This window comes from Schistocerca nitens, chromosome 7 (genome assembly GCF_023898315.1).
Source record: "Schistocerca nitens isolate TAMUIC-IGC-003100 chromosome 7, iqSchNite1.1, whole genome shotgun sequence".
Taxonomy (NCBI): Eukaryota; Metazoa; Arthropoda; class Insecta; order Orthoptera; family Acrididae; genus Schistocerca; species Schistocerca nitens.
The window spans coordinates 510,752,274-510,762,083 of NC_064620.1; positions in this window are offsets into that span (position 1 = coordinate 510,752,274).

The following is a 9,810-nucleotide window of genomic DNA, read 5'->3' on the forward strand; positions in this document are numbered from 1 at the left end:
ATACATAAATGACTTAGTTGACAACATCGGTAGCTCCGTGAGGCTATTTGCAGATGACACGGTTGTCTACAAGAAAGTAGCAACATCAGAAGACTCGTACGTACTCCAGGAAGACCTGCAGAGGATTAATGAATGGTGCGACAGCTGGCAGCTTTCCCTAAACGTAGATAAATGTAATATAATGCGCATACATAGGGGCAGAAATCCATTCCAGTACGATTATGCCATAGGTGGTAAATCATTGGAAGCGGTAACGACCGTAAAATACTTAGGAGTTACTATCCGGAGCGATCTGAAGTGGAATGATCACATAAAACAAATAGTGGGAAAAGCAGGCGCCAGGTTGAGATTCATAGGAAGAATTCTAAGAAAATGTGACTCATCGACGAAAGAAGTAGCTTACAAAACGCTTGTTCGTCCGATTCTTGAGTATTGCTCATCAGTATGGGACCCTTACCAGGTTGGATTAATAGAAGAGATAGACATGATCCAGCGAAAAGCAGCGCGATTCGTCATGGGGACATTTAGTCAGCGCGAGAGCGTTACGGAGATGCTGAACAAGCTCCAGTGGCGGACACTTCAAGAAAGGCGTTACGCAATACGGAGAGGTTTATTATCGAAATTACGAGAGAGCACATTCCGGGAAGAGATGGGCAACATATTACTACCGCCCACATATATCTCGCGTAATGATCACAACGAAAAGATCCGAGAAATTAGAGCAAATACGGAGACTTACAAGCAGTCGTTCTTCCCACGCACAATTCGTGAATGGAACAGGGAAGGGGGGATCAGATAGTGGTACAATAAGTACCCTCCGCCACACACCGTAAGGTGGCTCGCGGAGTATAGATGTAGATGTAGATGTAGATGTAGATTTCGACTTTGCTTGGACTCAACAAGTCGCTGGAAGTCCACTGCAAGGCCACGCTACCTCTGTAGCCGTCCATAATTGCGAAACTGTTGCCGGTGCAGGATTTTAGGCACGAGCTGACCTCTCGTTTATGTCCACGTATACAGGAAGATTTCAGGTACATCTGTCTTCCTCTGTAGTCTTTAACCTCTGCAGCTCCCTCTAATACCATGACAGTCATTCAGCTGTGTCAGGTAGACATTAAGAAATCAGATACCAGATTGTAAGGCATACCCAGCAGCACATATTGACTTAGATCATAAATGGAAATGAAATTAGCGTATGGCATTGTTGGCCGGAAGGTCCCATGTGGGAAAGCTCTGTCGCCGAGTCGGCGCCACATTAGGCGACTTGCATGCGCCGGTGATAAGGAAGAAATGATCAGCAAGGCAACAACACCCAGTTCAAGAGGGGAATAAATCTCCAACCCGACAGGGAATCGAAAGCGGGTCCACTTGCATGGGAGGCAAGTCCGTTAGCACCCAGCTAAGGAGGCGGAAGACTTAGATCACAATTTAGCGGTGATGAAAAGTAGGCTGAAGTTTAAGAGACTAGTCGGGAAGAATCAATACGCAAACAAGTAGGGTATGGAAGTACTAAGGACTGAAGGGACATGCTTGAAGTGCTTGAAGGCTATACATATTGTGAAAGGGAATAGCTCAAAGGCAGTTCAGTTGAAGAGGAATGGACATCTCTCAGAAGGGCAATCACGGAATTTGGGGTAGAAAAACATAGATACAAAGAAGGTAACTGCAAAGAAACCATGGGTAACAGAAGAAATACTTCAGTTAATCGATTGAAGGAGGAAGTAGAAGAAAGTTCAAGAAATTCAGGAATACAGGAATACAGTTCGCTTAGGAATCAAATAAATAGGAAGTGCAGGGAAGCTAAGGCGTAAAGGCAGCGTAAAAAATGTGCAGAAATCGAAAAAGAAATCATTGTCGGAGGGACTGACTCAGTATACAGAAAAGCAAAACAACATTCGGTAAAAAGAAGAAAGAAATCAACTGTGCAATGGGAATTTCACTGTTAAATGCAAAAGAGAGAGTGGATAGGTGGAAAGAGTACACTGAAGTCCTGGAGGATACTTGTCTGCTGTGATATAAGAAGAAACAAGAGTTAACAGGGAAGGAATAGGGGCCCAGTATTTGAATCAGAATTTAAAGGACCTTTAGAAGACTTAAGATCATGTAAGGCAGAAGGGATGGATAACATTCCATCAGAATTTCTAAAATAAAGAGGGGAAATGGCAAGAAAATGACTACTCACGTTGCTGTGTAGAATGTACGAGTCTGGCGATGCACCATCTGCCTTTCGGAAGAGAATCATCTACACAATTCCGAGTAGTGCAAGACAAGAGCTGACACGTGCGAGAACGATCTTTCAATCAGCTTAACAGCGCATGCGTATAAGTTGCTAACGAGAATAATACAAAACATTGGACAAGAGAATTGAGGATGTTCTTGATAACGGTCAGTGTGGCTTTAGGAAAGGTAAAGACACTAGAGAGGCAGTTCTGAAATTGTGGCTGATAATGGAACCAAGACTAAAGAAAGATCAAGACAGGTTCAGAGGATTTGTCAATCCCGATAAAGAGTTCGATAATGTCAATGGCGCAAAATGTTCGGAATTCTGAGGAAAGTAGAGGTATGCTATAGGAAGAGGTGGATAATATACAACAGGTACTAGAGCCAAGAGGGACTAATAATTGTGGAAGACCAGGAACGAAGTATTTGGATTGAAAATAGTGTAACCTTTCGCTCCTACTGTTGAATCTATACATCTAAGAATCAAAATGGAAATAAATGAAATGTTCAACGCTGGAACTGAAATTCATGGTGATAATATATCAATGACAGGAATTATGACATAAGTAAATAAATGAGAAATGAGAATATCCTTTGAAACATGAGCATTAAAGAAAACATAACAGAATAAATAATGTCCAAACATCTTCACAGAGTAAAGAATATGTTACAAAACCATTTTAGATTTGAGGATAACAGTATTCCTCACCATAGTGAATGCAGCTTAGTATTAGCAGAAGCAAAATTCTACCAAATTTATCTTATCAGGTAGACACACAGAGACAGGAAGAACACAGTCACACAAGGGTACACAAACACATAGCGGAATAACACAAAAGGAAAGGACATGGCCTGTTTTCTGTGTAACATTTGGTACTGCAGTATTTGTGGTAGTTCATTTCCAACGAAATTTTCATTTTATTCTTGGAGATCTCCCTTAGTTTAACATTGTTCCCAAAAAAAGTTCTACCTATCTGTATTTATACTTTCGTATATTTCTTACCTCATCATTTGTTTCCAAGAAAACGCTAGTTAAAAATGTTGTCACTATTCCCTACTTACATCTGTTCATTTCCTCTTTCAAAATAATTATTCCTCTTTATACAATACTCTTTGGCCAAACCTTTTCCTTATAGCTTCTGAATGCATTTCTTCCTAACTCCTCACAACTCATTTTCTTGTATAGTATACCCCCTCTTTAAGTAACTTAAATCTACTGAGCTCAGATATATAAACCAGAGGATGAGGCAATGCAACAGTAGAAACATTAACACAAACAAGAACGGCAAACAAAATGCAAATTGGCAAAGCAAGCAGCATTATATCTAAATTAGCAAAGAAGATGCAACATTAAAATTAATATAGGGCAATATGCAGCAACAAGAAAAATAAGTAATTGGTAGAACTGTCTTAGCATAGTAATACAAAGTAAAATTCAGGAGGACAATGCCTGAGAAATAGCAGCAGCAAATGCAATAACTTTTACCTAAATATGACAAAGTACAAGCAGAAAAATATATTACAGTAAAGATAGCAATGCAGAAATGTCTATTCACATCTTAATGTCTATGTCTAGTCTGAACGCTAGAGTGGCGCACCACAACAACTTATTCTACCAAAAAATTACCAAGTCCTTGAAAAGAAAATTATGTATGCAGTTCCAGTTACTACTCACTTCTCCTTATTATTATGTTTTTTCTTTCCAAGTGCTGTCCTTTACTTAGGAATGAGGATCACACAATTACTATATAATGGATCTGTAGACAGAAAGTGTTTACATTAGCATATGTATTAAATTCTATTTTACAAAACCAATACTGCAGCAGAGCTAGAAACTACATATCAAATAAAATAAGCAAATGTGTGCAAAGAAAGGCATAAAAACATCATTCACCAGTCATATGGCATTTCATAAATAATTAAAAATTCTCTCAACTCTTGTAGTAAGACACTTGTCATAAGCAGGTGTGTAGACGTAACATTATTTCTCATCACTTCATAAGCATATCAGTAAGTAGCACAAAGTATGAGCTCCAAAGTATACTTATGGGTTTCCAAGTAACAATGTGTCGTGTTTGTGGTGCATTCTGCAAAGAAATGTCAATAGCGAGGTCAACAGCCTCTCTTTTCTGCAGTTATGCGAGCGCTTGCAGGATTGTGCCGAGCTTCAAAGTGACTAAAGCTGCACGAGGGAAGTTGAAAGTCCACACAACAATAGGTATATTTCAAAGTGGCTAGCACGCAGCTCAGCGCAGTGTTGTGTCAAGGTCACATACACTCTTTACCGAAATATTTACAACAGTTCCAGCTACAGTGACAGTTTCATACAAATAAAAAGTTTCACAGGTTGAAAATTTACGTTGGAAGTGTATAGAAAATAAATCTCATGAATAACAGTGTTCAAAAGTTTCCGTCAGCATTGTGGTATTCACATTCACAAATATACTCACATTTCATAACTCTTAAAGTACTATTATTGGTTTCCAACATTCTTTTCCACAAACCAGAGTCCCTAACCCCTACTCATTATTCATATACATAAAAGTCGATACTGCTTCAATACTTCATCATAATAAACACGCAGCATAATCACATTCCTCATATAGCATCGCCTTACTGATCATAAACATATCTCAGCATCATAATACGCATCGTTGTCGTAATAACATCATCATAACACATCAATCAAATCTCAAAATCGTCCGGCCATGCTGATTTAGGTTTCCCGTGATTTCCCTAAATCGCTCCAGGCAAATGCCGGGATGGTTCCTTTGAAAGGGCACGGCCGACTTCCTTCCCCATTCTTCCCTAATCCAATGAGACGGATGACCTCGCTGTCTGGTCTCCTCCTCCAAACAATCCAATCCAGTCCAATCAAAATCGTCGTAGTTTCCTCCAATAATCTCAAAACATCTAATAAAAATTCTCTGCTCGTTTCAGTAGTGTCATCTACCTCAAATGGACCTCAAAAATCATTATCTCATGCAAAATACATCACTTAGAGCTGTATCACAATGTTTCCAAAAATACATGGACAGTCATCAAAATAAAGACTAAGTACAATTTCATAAGTGTCAAGTAATCGAACTGTGTAATTATGAAGGCATGTGTCACTGATGCAGTTCCAGCCATGCGTGGCCGAGCGGTTCTAGGCGCTTCAGTCTGGAGCTGCGCCGTCGCAGGTTCGAATCCTGCCTCGGGCATGGATGTGTGTGATGTCCTTAGGTTAGTTAGGTTTAAGTAGTTCTAAGTTCTAGGGGACTGATGACCTCAGGTGTTAAGTCCCATAGTGCTCAGAGCCATTTGAATCACTTTTTGAACTGACGTAGTAAATGTTCATTCCTGTCCTTAAAATGACCAGACAGCTGTGTAATACTGTGTTAGAGAAATATGGTACCGATGTGTAAAATTGTATAAGCAGACACCATATTAGCTAGGGCATGTTGCGCTTGCCATACGCATGGTACACAAATGAGGCGTACTTCCTTGAGGGATAATGTAATTATACCCTCAGACGTTTATATTAAGTCTGCGGAATGAAATGTAACGCAGAAGACCTTCTCTGTATCACAGCAGTTCAAAAAGTATTCCTAAAAATGTTCCGAGTACAAAAGCTAATCACTCTAATGCATGTCCTGTAGCGCTAAACTGTACTTCTGGCTGTAAGATAATTTCTGTCATTGGCTTAACGGTAAAATGTACCAAGTGTCGTAGTCATCGCCGTTCATAAGCAAAGTTCTCCAGAAGTCAATGTACTTACTTTGTGATATACAAAAGTAAAGAGCTATGCATATAAATGCCGTTATTATGTACATTACCATGACCTTGAAAGTACTGCACTGTAACATATTGTTGTGTTACGAAAAATACCTGTCTTGTGGCAATACCAAAACATGTTTTACTTTTCAAAATAACGTAGAAAAACTGTGCAGACATAAAACTGATAGAGCGCAAAAGCAATAATGAAGATTGTGTCACTGCTAAGTAGTGTCATAGTATAACCATGTAGCTGTCAAACAAACCTAATACTACGTCGTCTGTGACCTCTCAGGAAGTTCTTTAAATAAAAATGTCTTTTGAAATAAACCAAAACGTTGCAGAAAAACCTCATCATCAGTATGTGTTCCAAGAATGTGGACTTTATAGTCGTGACGTAATTGTGCAACTAACGAGCAAAATGCTGCAAGCACTAATACTGCCAGCTGAATAAAAGATTCTAGCTACTGAAGGCTCTAACTACTGATAGGCATGTGGTTAACAAAGTAAAGATTTGTTCCAAAGCAAACAATATATTTTTACCTTAATAATGTGACATCCAGTACAAAAAAATCCTTCGTGACATCCAGTTCCAAAAATTATACAATCACCAAGTCGGACACCTCCAGATCGTCCGCTCGCGCTAATAGTGCAAACCTCCAAAACTGCTAATTATTAACCTCTAACCTCCATCACTGCTATGTGTTCACCTCCAGCTTCCATCACTGCTGGCGATTCACCTCCAACTGCGAGTCCGACTGGCCACAGACAGTATTTCACAGAGTGCGCACAGCGCTGTCAGAGTTATTAATGCAAAGAGCTACATAGCGCTGCCAACATACAAACACATAAAAAGTCTACTTACACACGGCCCAGACGTCCACTAGCAAGTAGCTGTTGCTGTACTCCCGCCAGATACACGCTGCCCCTATTAAAGCGCGCCTATAAGCAAGCGGTTGTCCGGTTTGGCGTTGACTGTAGAGTCATTAGAAGTCCTCCTTAGGGATATCGTGCGGCATTCTGTGCAACTGAAGCATCAGTCCGTCATAGTCCCATAATGCTCCAGACGTTCACAAGAGATCCGACGACCTTGTTGGCCGAGGTAGGGTCTAAAAGATGGTGCAAATGGCTCTGAGCACTATGGGACTTAACATCTATGGTCATCAGTCCCCTAGAACTTAGAACTACTTAAACCTAACTAACCTAAGGACATCACACACATCCATGCCCTTGACAGGATTCGAGGTAGGGTCTGGCAAGCACGAAGACAAGCAGTAGAAACTAACGCCATGTGCGAGCGAGCATTATCTTCCTGAAATATAAGCCCAAGATTGTTTGCCATGAAGGGCAACAAAATGGTTCGTAGGTATAATCGACATTCCGCTGAGCTGCAAGACTGCAGCCGATGACACACAAGGGTGTCCTGCTATGAAATAAAACGTCACCCCCCCCCCCCCCCAATCTATCACTCCTGTTCCTTGACAGTCTGGTTGGTACCCCACAGCACAGCCGTACGTCGATGATATAATACGCCTCATTTTGTTGCTATTCATGGAAAGCCATGCTGGGTTTACGTTCCAGCAAGGAATCTCCCGCCCGCATATGTCGATACTTTCTGCTGCTTGTCTTCGAGTTTGCCGAACCCTAACTTGACCAGCAAGGTCGTCAGATCTCTCCCCGGTTGAGGACATCTGGAGCATTATGGGCAGAGTCCTCCAACAACAATACTAGTCATCGTCGAAACGAACAACTGCTTGCACAAGGGCCAGAGGTGGTCAAACGCGTTATTGACTTACTGAATTTGTGAAGCTCTTTCTTTTGAGTAAACCATCCAATTTTTCTGAAATTTTAGTCATTTGTTTGCATGCACATATTCATCACCATCACAATATGTTTGCAATATGCGGCCGTGCATTAACGTGGTGGTGCAGGCAGCCTGTTTCAAGGATATGTGGCCCTCTGCGCTAATGGCCTGCTAAGTTTTCAGAGCATCGCTGTCCTATTGTTCACTTACTGATGTGTGTGCAGTCATAATAAGTTAGTAATATCAAAAAATGAGACGATAGTAACTTTCCAAGCAGAAGCAACCACTTTTACTCTTCTCGGGGTTGGTAGTGGAGGAAATTTGCAAACTGAGCTTTGCTCTCTGCATCAAACTGATGTAGCCAAATTTCATCAGCAGTGACTACCTTTAAAGAAACTCCAGATCTTCATCCAACATTAACTTCATCTAGATGCGGATCTGCATGAGAAAGCCCCTTCGTTCGGGAATCAGCGGTCTCGAAATCCACCATGAAAAAACATGCCTCATGTGCAAATTATCTGTCTACAACTTCTGCGTGGCACCCAATGAAGTTTTTGGTATTTCAGGAAGTGTTCGTAACGTCATTAGTAGATATTTTCTCACTATGACAGCAGTGGTGTCCGTGGTTTCTTCCCTAGGATTATTACATGGACCGCCGGGTCAACCTTCCTTTGATTGTCTCCTGTCTTTAAACAATTTAAACAGTCCACGGGCTGTGCTGTAGGGGAGAACAGACTTCCCATAGGCCTCCTTAAATATTGCATAGGCCTCAGCTGAAGATTTTGTGAGACTACAGCAAAAATTCAAAGTCGTGTATAGTTCATCACTCGTAACCTCCATCGTTGGGGGAAGTGCTTCTGAACATGTCCGAGCTTCCCCACCCCTCAATGACGGGACTCAGGGACGCAACAATGAAATTAATATAGGAAGTTTGTTACTCATAACGCATCAGAAGATTAAATCATAGTGCGAGAAATTGTCAGCGTATAGTAATACGATCGTTCTTTGTTGAACAATACACGTATTTTCAAATTTAAACTCACTGTTCCACCTCGAATCTATACACGACCTCAGTGTTGCATAAGTTGTATATCTAATCCACTTGCTGTAGGAACCAGACTGCAGTAACGAATTGCTGTATAAATTTCCTCATCGCTCCAAACCGAACAGTTACGTGCGACGTTGACGACTTTCTAAAAGCTTTCGCTAGATCACAGCGATAGCTAGAGATGGAGAACGGCCGTCTCAACAACGCTATACAAGGCTCATGGGTGGAAGTCAGACTTTCCACTGCCCGCGAAAGGGAGCTGGAGCTCTTTTATATCTCAATCACAGAACTCGATAATGATGCAACCTATCTCATCGACGAGTACTCCCTGACAGTACCACAAATCTCATAAAACAGGAAGCCTGAATGATTTGGGTATGCCTTAATAGCTGTTCTTTCACTGTTCAGTAACTTTGTTCCCTTGTGACAGCCACTCACGGAATATATTATTCGATCAGTAAATGTACTAAAAAGGGGAATGTATCCACATCAAAGTCTGGCGCACGTCTGCATATACAGCACGGTATACTTCCGTCAGCTATGTCAGAGATAGACATAAATTTTGATTTACAGGTCGCACTAAATTACACTCACGCTTATAAATTAAGGATAACGCTGATACATGGTGAAACAAAGCTCTGGTGGGTGGTTTGCGGGCTTAAATCACCTCGGGGTATGACCATGCTATGCATTTGACCAGCGGTCGTCGCACGGTGGCGCTGGCAGCAGTCCACGTACGCAGAGGTGCGTTGGTGGATGTCAGAGTACGGTGCAGCGAGTAAGTGTGCAGACATTTTCAGACGTGCTAATGGTGACTGTGTGTTGAAAATGACTCAAGGAACACATATTGATGACGTTATGAGGGGCAGAATACTAGGGCGACTGGAGGCTCGTCAAACACAGCATGTCGTAGCATGGGCCCTCTGTGCCACAAACTGTGATCTCAAGATTATGGCAACGATTCCAGGAGACAGGAAACGTT